This window comes from Anser anser (assembly GCF_964211835.1).
Source record: "Anser anser genome assembly, chromosome: 3".
In the NCBI taxonomy this organism is placed as follows: Eukaryota; Metazoa; Chordata; class Aves; order Anseriformes; family Anatidae; genus Anser; species Anser anser.
The window spans coordinates 3,349,491-3,358,980 of NC_139722.1; positions in this window are offsets into that span (position 1 = coordinate 3,349,491).

Here is a 9,490-nt window from a genome sequence, read left to right on the forward strand (position 1 = left end):
GATTTTTAGCAAAGTAGAGTTTAGTGTGTGTATGTGTCTGCATGTGTGTGTTCAACCTATTTATCTTTGTGCATTTATGCGTGTTTTTGTGATGCCCAAAGAGACTGACTGCATATTTTGTCTTGGATACAAATGTTAAGCTGTAAAACTGCAGACTCGACACAAGCACGGAGGGAATGGGAGCTTTTCTCATTTGTAGATTTTCCATCAAAATAAACCTGCTCATCAAAGGAAATTGTTCAAAAATCCACAAGAATGGCAGATGTGTAGCACCATGGGCAGATGTCTGATGTTTGGAGAGTCGTGCGTGTATTTTCTAAATATTCAGGATTACCACAGTCTATAGATATAATCCTTTAGTAACCTGAAATGTTAAAGGCGATGGAAAATCTCTAATGCCTTGTCGCAAACGTTAGGCCAAACTGCCCCATAAGAACAGGCATTCCCTCCCACGTTTGAAGTCGCTTGTCCTTATTCTGTGAAAGAAGACCCAAAAGAGTTGGTGGGGTTTTCAGACTCCTGCTTTATAACGAGGTCCAGAGCCGTGTGAGAGCTGCAGGGTGACGTTCGGAAAGGACGTCTCGTTTGGCTGTCATAAGCAATCTGCGGTGATTTGTTGTGCAGACAGGCATTTGTCTCAAGTAATCCAAGGGGCTTATTTTGATTGCTTGATAGATCCAAGGAACGTACAGTCGACTCAGTGGGGGATTCATTTATTATGCTCCCAAACCATTCCTAAATCTTTCCTTATGTCATGTCAATGGATTTGGCAGGCCACCCTCGCATAGCAGTAAGGCACTGATGGGGGAGATTTACCCTTGCCAAGCAGAGTTAGTTGCTGTGTTTATAGACCTGTTTCTGAAGTGCCAGTGGTGAGTGAAATTCTGCTGCGGGAAATAAATGGGACTTTGGTTTGTGCCCTCGAGAGAAGTATCTTCTCTTGACTTAGGGGGAAAAAAAAAAAAAAGAAGAAAAAACAACGACAAAAAACTTACTCCAATTCCATAGTAAAGCAAAAAAGACCAAGCCTAGAGGGTCCTAGCAAAGGCCAGCAAACTGATCTCACAACTTGTTCATGATACAAGCACGAGCTAAAGACTGTAAAGCCCTCTGAGGATGGATGCTGAGCAAACACCAGGTATTGATAGCTCGGAGTTCATGGCATGGTTTCCCTTAATGTATCTTGATGCTGAAAGTGTATTTTGATTTCATTACGTTCAGCTTTGGAATTTATATAGGGGTTTTAGTTCTAACACTTGGATACCTGCTGAAACTAATTTTGAAATAACATTTTCAGGTATTAATGTGTCCTTTCTCCAACCTATTTCAACATCTTCTTCCCCAACTGGGTAGGTATGGTAGTTAACCAGCACATGGCAAATACTCTGGGAATGTCGTAAAGTGAATTACATTTAACCTGCAAAAAGAGCAATACTACACGGTGATAATTACAATGCATGCGTGTGTATTGGTGAAGCTCTTTGTTGTTAAACAAACAAAATTACTGAATGAAAAAGATAAAGAACAGACAAGGTGACACCAACCGTCTTTGAATGAGGAGGACTTTTAAGAACTGAGACAATCATATGTGAGGGAAAGATAGAAATTCATTGCGAGAGTGAAATCATACGTATGTGAGAAAATGATAGAAATTCATTGTAAGAGTGAATCAGATAATTTTATATTATTATGTATTACAATCTGCTATAGAATTCTTTCTAATTTTTAATTGACGAGCACATAACCAATGACTCTTACAAAATGGGAGACTGTTTTTCCCATGACTACCCTTCTGCCAGAAGACAGTGGTGTAGGAATAAATGAGTTCCATGGCAGCGGGACAGGGCAGGCGGCATCATGCTTTTGCACAGAACTGACCGTGTTGTGCCTCTCATCTGTGGCCTTGACTGGGAGAAGATGTTAATAGGATGTCTCCCCTCTTCTTGGGATCTAGGAGAAACTGGCCCAGGGATGAAGGAGTGGGATGAAGGAAGTGGGAGAGATGGTAAAGACACAGAAAACCAGAGGTGGGCACTCAGAGAATGCAGCCTCCTGAGCCTCATTTCCACAAGAAACCATGTAAAAGATGTAAAAGAGCCTTTTTTCCCTCTGCTCTTTTCTGCTTCAGTGCTCCAAGCTCTTTTATAAATCGCCATCCGTGAGTCTCGCTGTCCAGCTTGGCCTCGCTCGGGACTCAAAGACAACACAGCCTGCAGATTCACCTCGGGGCTGTCGCACATTTGTTTTGGGGAAAAGCTTCGCTCTTCAGTAGCGGATCATAGCCATCACCGTGGCTCCCCAGCTTCCCACCGGTTGTGCCAGCGCTTGGAAACAAGTCACTGCATGCAAAACTGCTGGAGTGTGAGAACCTCGGGGACACCTGGCTGCCAAGGCTGGACTGTGACAAAGCACTTGACATGTTCTGCATGGACTGGCCCAGAGCTCTGTGCAGCACAGACTGCAAAGTCCTGGCGGATTTGGGGAGAGAGCTGAAGCTCTCCATCTCTTCCAGAATGAGATCTAGGAAGAAGAGCCTGTTGCAAGGAAATAGCAACAGGTTGAAGGAATCCCTTGAGCTGAAAACAGCCCAAATGTGGGAAATGAGTAGGGGTAAGTATCATATGTGCTCGGCCTGTTTTTGTTTTTGTTATAGGGGCCTGCCAATGGCCAACACTGGAGAGGAAACATTTGGTGAATCCTTGGTTTTAACCAATTCATCTGCTCTCATCGCACCCGGGAGGATGCACACTGCAAGTCCTCCACTTGAGCCTGCTGTGAGGTGAGGCTTGAGCAGCCCCCCGTGCCACCGTGTCTGCGATATACAATCCATGGGTGTTTTCTTCATGTGGGTGTCTTTTCTTCTTAGTTAGAAGTCTGGCTTTGAAAGGTGATTCTGATGACTCTGATTTACAATGACAGCAACTTCAGTGGCATTTAAAGAGACTGGAAGGAAGAGATAAATAAGCTTGAAAAGTGCTTAATAAAGCAATGGAAAAAGGCTCTTGTATCAATTGTTCTTCCCCATAAGACTCCTAAATACTAAGCCAGGTACGGGGATTTGTCGCACCTTGGTTTACCCATCTAAAAGTCGGATGTCATTCAAGCTGGTCCTTCAGACCTTTCTGCAGGACTTGCAGAGGATGCCAGCGCATCTAGGGGGCACATGCACTTTGGGAAGGGAAGAATCTCCATGATCTGTCCTCTTCCTGCTGACTGCAGAGAAAATGGAGAGCACTGTGCAATAAGTCTGTTGTACAGCTGACCTTAGGCAAGGGGAATCCAGACGAGCAAAGCCATGCTCAGAGATAGAGCTGGCCCCCAGCAGCTTTCATGAGTTGACCCTTTGGGTCTTGCTCCTTGGGTTGCCAGAGCCCGAGAGCCATGAAGGGTGTGCTGGTCTTCAGGCAGTGCCACAAAGCTCTCCTTGCTTTATCTCCTATGGGAAGCCCAGCCAGTACTGGAGAAGCCTACCTCCCGATCGGCTCAGGTGTTGGTCAGCGCGATACAGAGGGAAACCTGAGGACATCAAGCAAAGCAGGAGGATAGAAAGGACCCATCGATAGAAAGGACCCATCAAAGAGAAGCTCGAGGAACTCAGTTGTCTGCTAGTTAGGCTGATGGAAATGGGCAGGGGGGATTCTCCAGCACAAATGCTCAGGTTGAATCTCCGAGAGGATAACAAGCTCTGGCATTTTTGGGGCAGAATGAAAAAAAAAAAAAAAAAAGCTGAAACAGCAGCAAACAATAACTCTTGATCTAAATCTTACAGATCACTGTACTTGCAGTGAATTGAAGGGGGCACTCGTCCAGGTGAGGACTGCAAAACAGGACCTGTTGCCTTGATCCAAACAGTTCCTACTTGTCCTTACATCTCCAGTAGAGGCTGTGCAGCCTTGGCTAGTCATTTCTCCTCTCCTCTGGTATTTCACCTGGAAGAGAGGTAAGAATTCCTGTTCCTCTGAGACATAAAGGCTCAATTCATAGACCCAAGCACTAAGTCATGCTGCTGGTCCTGTTTGAGACAGGTCAAAAATCCAAAATCCCACCAAAAAACCTCTGTCAGAGAACGCTTCCTTCACAATGAATGGCATTAATTGCACTTTCATGTAACCGCCTTGCAAACTTTTCAAGTAAATGTTCTTCCTGCCTTGCAAGGTGCCATAAGATGCAGCGTGTTTGTTATGCTAGTTACTAATTAATTAACATTCCGGAGAAAAGCTGCCAGTTCCACTTGTACGATCCAGCTCCCCTCTGCATGGCGTGCTGCTGCATCTCACGGCCGCCAGGTTTTGGTGCAAGGTGGCAGCTGGGCTGGGCCGGCAGGCTGCAAGAGAGCAAATTCTCACTTCTCACGTGGTGGTGTCACGACATGACAGGGATGAGCATGCACACCGGCGGACACTGCTCCCTGCCCTGTGTTTCCTACAAGGAGTGCAAGTGCTGTCTTGCTGCTCACACGGGCTTTCAGTGCACAAATGCATAACACTGTTTCCGCCTCTTTGGCAACAGCTCTTTTGTCAGGTCCTGATTAAACAAAGCATTTAAATCAGATTGTTTAAGGACTAGCTTTCAGTGCATGGTTCAGTGCTTTGCTTCAAGGAGCACTGGCAAGTTTCAGGTGAATCTGGAGTGCAGTGCTGTGCTGAACCAGGACCTTGCCTTTTCCACTGCAAAGAACAACCACCTGGGTGCAGAGAGTGCAGCATGCAAGAAGATGTCCCACTTGTTGCGGGAGACACAAGCTAGCAGGGGCTCTGCAGAAGCAAATTGGTTGGAAGGACCTTGGATGTTCCTCCTCAGCCTGCAAGTCTGTCTTGAATGAATTGAGTGAATTAGATAATGGAGTTTAGGTACAGGGTGATTTGGTAGTTGGGCCTCGCTTGAGATTCAAAGCCTACACACATTCAAAGCATGCACACAACCTTAGGAGAGATCTCGTTGCTTTCTGTCCTGGGCCACGTACATTTTCCATCCCTGCTGTTCATTCAGCCAGGCTGTGTGTTGGCCTCAGTGCACCCATTCCGGATTTATCTTGATGGATGGAGCTGTGTTTGCCTCTGGCTTTTCCATGCAAAATACATGAACCAGGGCTTGGGTCTCAATAGCTGAGTGTGCAGACTCTCACACGCTCCCTTGGGAGCACTGCCACCAAGAAATGGGGTGCCCATGCCCACCCCACCCAGCCCATTACTTGTGCATGCTGTGGACTGACCTCTTAAAGAGTGTGAGGAGCTCAGAGTTTTAAGGTTTTAAATAAACCGAGTTTAAGGTTTTAAATAAACAGAGACCTTGGCGTAGGTGCTTGCAGCTTCGCCACAACATCAAGTATAGATAGATGAGTTGAAACTAAGGAAACACCAGTGGGAGAGTCTTGAGGCCTGATACTCTCCCGATCTCCCCTTCCCTCAAGGATGCATCTAAAGTTTCTTTAATCAACTTCAATTTGTCATTCAAAGCTCAGAAAAATATCATTCAATATTCTGTGGTTTCCCAACCAGGACCCATCGTGTTTTTTTTTTCAGAGGAGCTTTAATGTGTCAGCGAAAAACTTGCACTGGTGAAGGATGCTGGACTGCATGGGCTCTATGAACAGAAAGGATCTGGTGAATATCCCAGCTGACTGCCAGCACTGCAGCAAAGCTTGTTTTCTTTAAAGCCCTGTGTGCTTTAACCCGGTGCTTGGCGAATTGCGAATCCAAGTGCACTTGACAGTGTGAAGGCAGTGTAACAGTCTGGCGGCTGGTTCCCCCGGTGGGAAATCCTGTGCCTGGCTCGCGTTGGCCCCGCTACGTCAGGGAGCTGCAATCATGACCGGAGGTGATACCTCCATTTTCAGGTGCAACTGCTCTTTCAGCTATTTGCCTTCCAAAATCACTCGTTTTTGCTATGTGTGAAAACCTTCACCACTGTGCAAAATTACTGTGTATCAGATGGGAGTAGTTTCCTGGCGCTGCTTTTCAATAGAATATTTCACAGCTCTCTGCTTGCTGGGAAACATCCATTTCTGCTCCAGTCTCTGCTGACCCACACAAGTCACAGGCTTTTACAGCCTCCTCATACAGAGCTCAGGGCCCGTAATCCAAGCTGAAGCCACTTGGACATTTGGGTTTAAAGAACATTAATTCAGCATGCTCTGAACCAGCCACGGTGGGCGATTTTGTCTGACCAGTGTCCACGCTGCTGGATGATGCCATTTTCTCCATGATGTTACTTGTCTGGGCCATCTTCTCCAAGCTCCCCAGCTCTGCAGTGCCTCGTTCATGTTGCAATGTCAAAGAATTGTCTTATTGCCACGTTCCTGTTTTTCCTTGCTCCTTGTGGGCAAGGAAAATTTAGGGAATTTTAGTTGGGATAGGCCTGCACAGATTCTGATCTCCAAGATCTAGCCCTGTAGATACATGCACACCCCAACTTTTGACTCCCAGCCTGATTCCCACAAGGGCATTGCATTTCTTCTCTGGTTTGCCGTAGTAGTAGTGCTGGCCTTTTCATTACCATGGATACCAATGGCTTGTCGTAGGAGGGATTTTCAGTGTTTTAGTGTTCACCGAGCGCTGAGGACTTCTTCATCTGGCCATCAGTCCCCAGTCTTGAACTGGGCAAAATGCCACCTGCAGTCTCTGAGGATACTTCAGACTCCGCTGCCTAAGTGCCCTCTGGTCCTTCCTCAGTGTTTCAGGCTATGGTTTGACGTTGAGGCTATCTCATGAACTGCATTTATTTCCAAATGTGGCAGCAAAATGGCTCACTGTAGCACGTTAATCGCACTCTTCTCCTTTCGTGATCTCCACAGCTCTTGCATAGGAATTGCCATAGCCACTTAGATCACCAGTTCATCAAATCCTGCTTCCTGCCTCCAGCAATGGCCAAAACCTGAGGCTTCGGAGGTTACCCCCCGCAGCACACCAAACTACCCGCTCAGTTCTGGGTGTGCGGGTGGAAAGCCTCTCTCCTGGCTGCTGCAGAAGATCCATTTATGCACTGAAGCATGAGATTTGATTACCTTTATTACAGGATCTTCCTGTGCAGAGCTACAAATATTCATGGTCATGCAATTATTCACTTGCAGCAGTTGACTCAGTGACCTTCTTTGCCATTAAGGTCCACAAATTGACTATGCACAGAGGTGGGACCTCAGATTTGATGCACCTGCACTGAACTTAGCCTTCATCAAGTGACACTCTTGCAAATAGCAGGGGAAAAAAGAAAGAGAGTTTTAAGACTGTTTGTTTTAAGACTGTTATGCCCTTTTATTTCATTGGTAAGTCCTCAAACTGTACTTTTGTCTAAACCAAACATATACTTGTGTTGCTCTTCAGGCTTTTGCAGCACCCTGGAGTGAAAGTGGAGATCAGAATTCACAGAATCATAGAATCACAGAAAGGTTTGGGTTGGAAGGGACCTTAAGGATCAAATAATTCCAGTCCCCTGCCATGGGCATGACCCCTGCACCCAGCCCAGGCTGCCCAAAGCCCCATCCAGCCTGGCCTTGGGCACTGCCAGGGATGGGGCTGGCATGTCCAACAAGGATATCATGCGGGACAGTGTCTAATGCTTTGAAACACACTGGAGGGAAGGGATGCCATCCAGAGGGACCTGGACAGGCCTGCGAGGTGGGCCTCTGTAACTTCCTGAGGTTCAACAAGGCCAAGGGCAAGGTCCTGCGTCTGGGCCGGGGCAATCCCAAGCACAAACACAGGCTGGGTGGAGAATGGATTGAGAGCAGCCCTGAGGAGAAGGACTTGGAGGGGATGGTTGACAAGGGACGGGATTCTCCCCCTCTGCTCCGCTCTCGTGAGACCCCCCCTGCAGCCCTGCGCTCAGCTCCGGGCCCGGCACCAGGAGGATGTGGAGCTGCTGGAGCGGGCCCAGAGGAGGCCCCGAGGATGAGCAGAGGCTGGAGCCCCTCTGCTCTGGAGCCAGGCTGAGGGAGCTGGGGGTGTTGGGCTTGGGGAGGAGAAGGCTCCGGGGAGACCTCCCAGCGGCCTGCCCGGGCCTGAGGGGCTGCAGGAGGGCTGGGGAGGGACTCTGTGTCAGGGGTAGGGACAGGACAAGGGGGGCGGCTTTAAACTGAAAGAGGGGAGGTTTAGATCAGACATGAGGAAGAAATCCTTCCCTCAGAGGCCCTGGCGCAGGCTGCCCCAAGGAGCTGTGGGTGCCCCGTCCTGGCAGTGCCCAAGGCCAGGCTGGAAGGGGCTTTGGGCAACCTGATTTAGTGGGAGGTGGAATTAGATGGGCTTTAAGGTCCCTTCCAATCCAAGCCATTCTAGGATTCTGTGATTCTATGATCCTAGGTAAAGATCTCTGGCGCATTTGGGGAAAGAGCATGGTCATTATTCAAATGCAAGAAAGAAGGCCTTTTCAAGGGCTGACACCACCTGAGACACACAAGAGGGTAGATGAGGAGTGCAGCCAGTTAAACTTTCAGGGCAAATTCATGGACAAGAAGAAATTTGGTGATTCAGAGCATAATTTGGCCAGAGATGTCAGTTCACAATGAAAGTATACCAGGTAGCAGAAGCAACAGGAAGAACAATTGCTTGGGGAGAAGGAAAAAAATGCTAGTTATAAGCAAAGCAAAACAATGCCAAAAAAAAAAAAAGCATTTAGCATCTCATCACACACATGCTGCAGCAGCCTGGAGTGCAAGGAGCCATAAAAGTGACTAAAGCAAGAGTCTCAAGAACGGATTGCTCAAGTGAAAGGAAGCTAGAATGAAATGCCAGCCAGCCCCGTCGGTCCCTCATTCAGCGCTGCTCAGAAATGCCTGATGCTTTCTGACTGGGTAACCAGGGCTGGAGCAATTACTCGGTTGCACCGTTTTCACTTTTACAGTAAAAGGGAGGCTTCTTTTCTTTGCATGAGTTACAATTTTGCCTTGTATTTTATGAGCTGACACTGTCAACACAAGCCTTTGCTATATGGGCTTTCTGGTTTGCTCCTGACCCGGTCATAACATCCACATGGCCACTCTTCTGCTTGGCCATACTTGAAGCTATATTCCCTGGTGCTAATGTCTATAGATGGGAATTAAACAATTTGGGGCACAAAGAGTCATCCATACAGCTAAATTGCCAGTTTCAGCCCAGGTCAACAAGCACTGACCCAAACAACTCTGGGAAGCTCGGGAGTTAGCAGAAATCAGGACCTGGAGGGACAATCCCATTCTGGAGACTCAGAGAGTTTAAAAACAAAGACGTGGTCAGACCATGCCAAAGGGTCTCAGGGCTAGAGGCATGGCCCCATTTTGTTGTTTTTTGTTGTTGTTTTTGTTGACTAGTATAGATGTAGCCCAACTGCCCACTTTGTCTTAGCTTGTTCGTCTCAGCTTAGTTTGTCCGGGTGGAGCAGATAGCCCTGATGTCTAGCCCCTTAGCCCTGCTCACCACCCATTGCTCTGAGGTACTAGCATGGTTCAGGTCACTGTGCCCCAGGGTGGCTTGTACAGGGGAATTTGTGAGTATGGAAGCACCTCCCCTGGGTCTTGTCA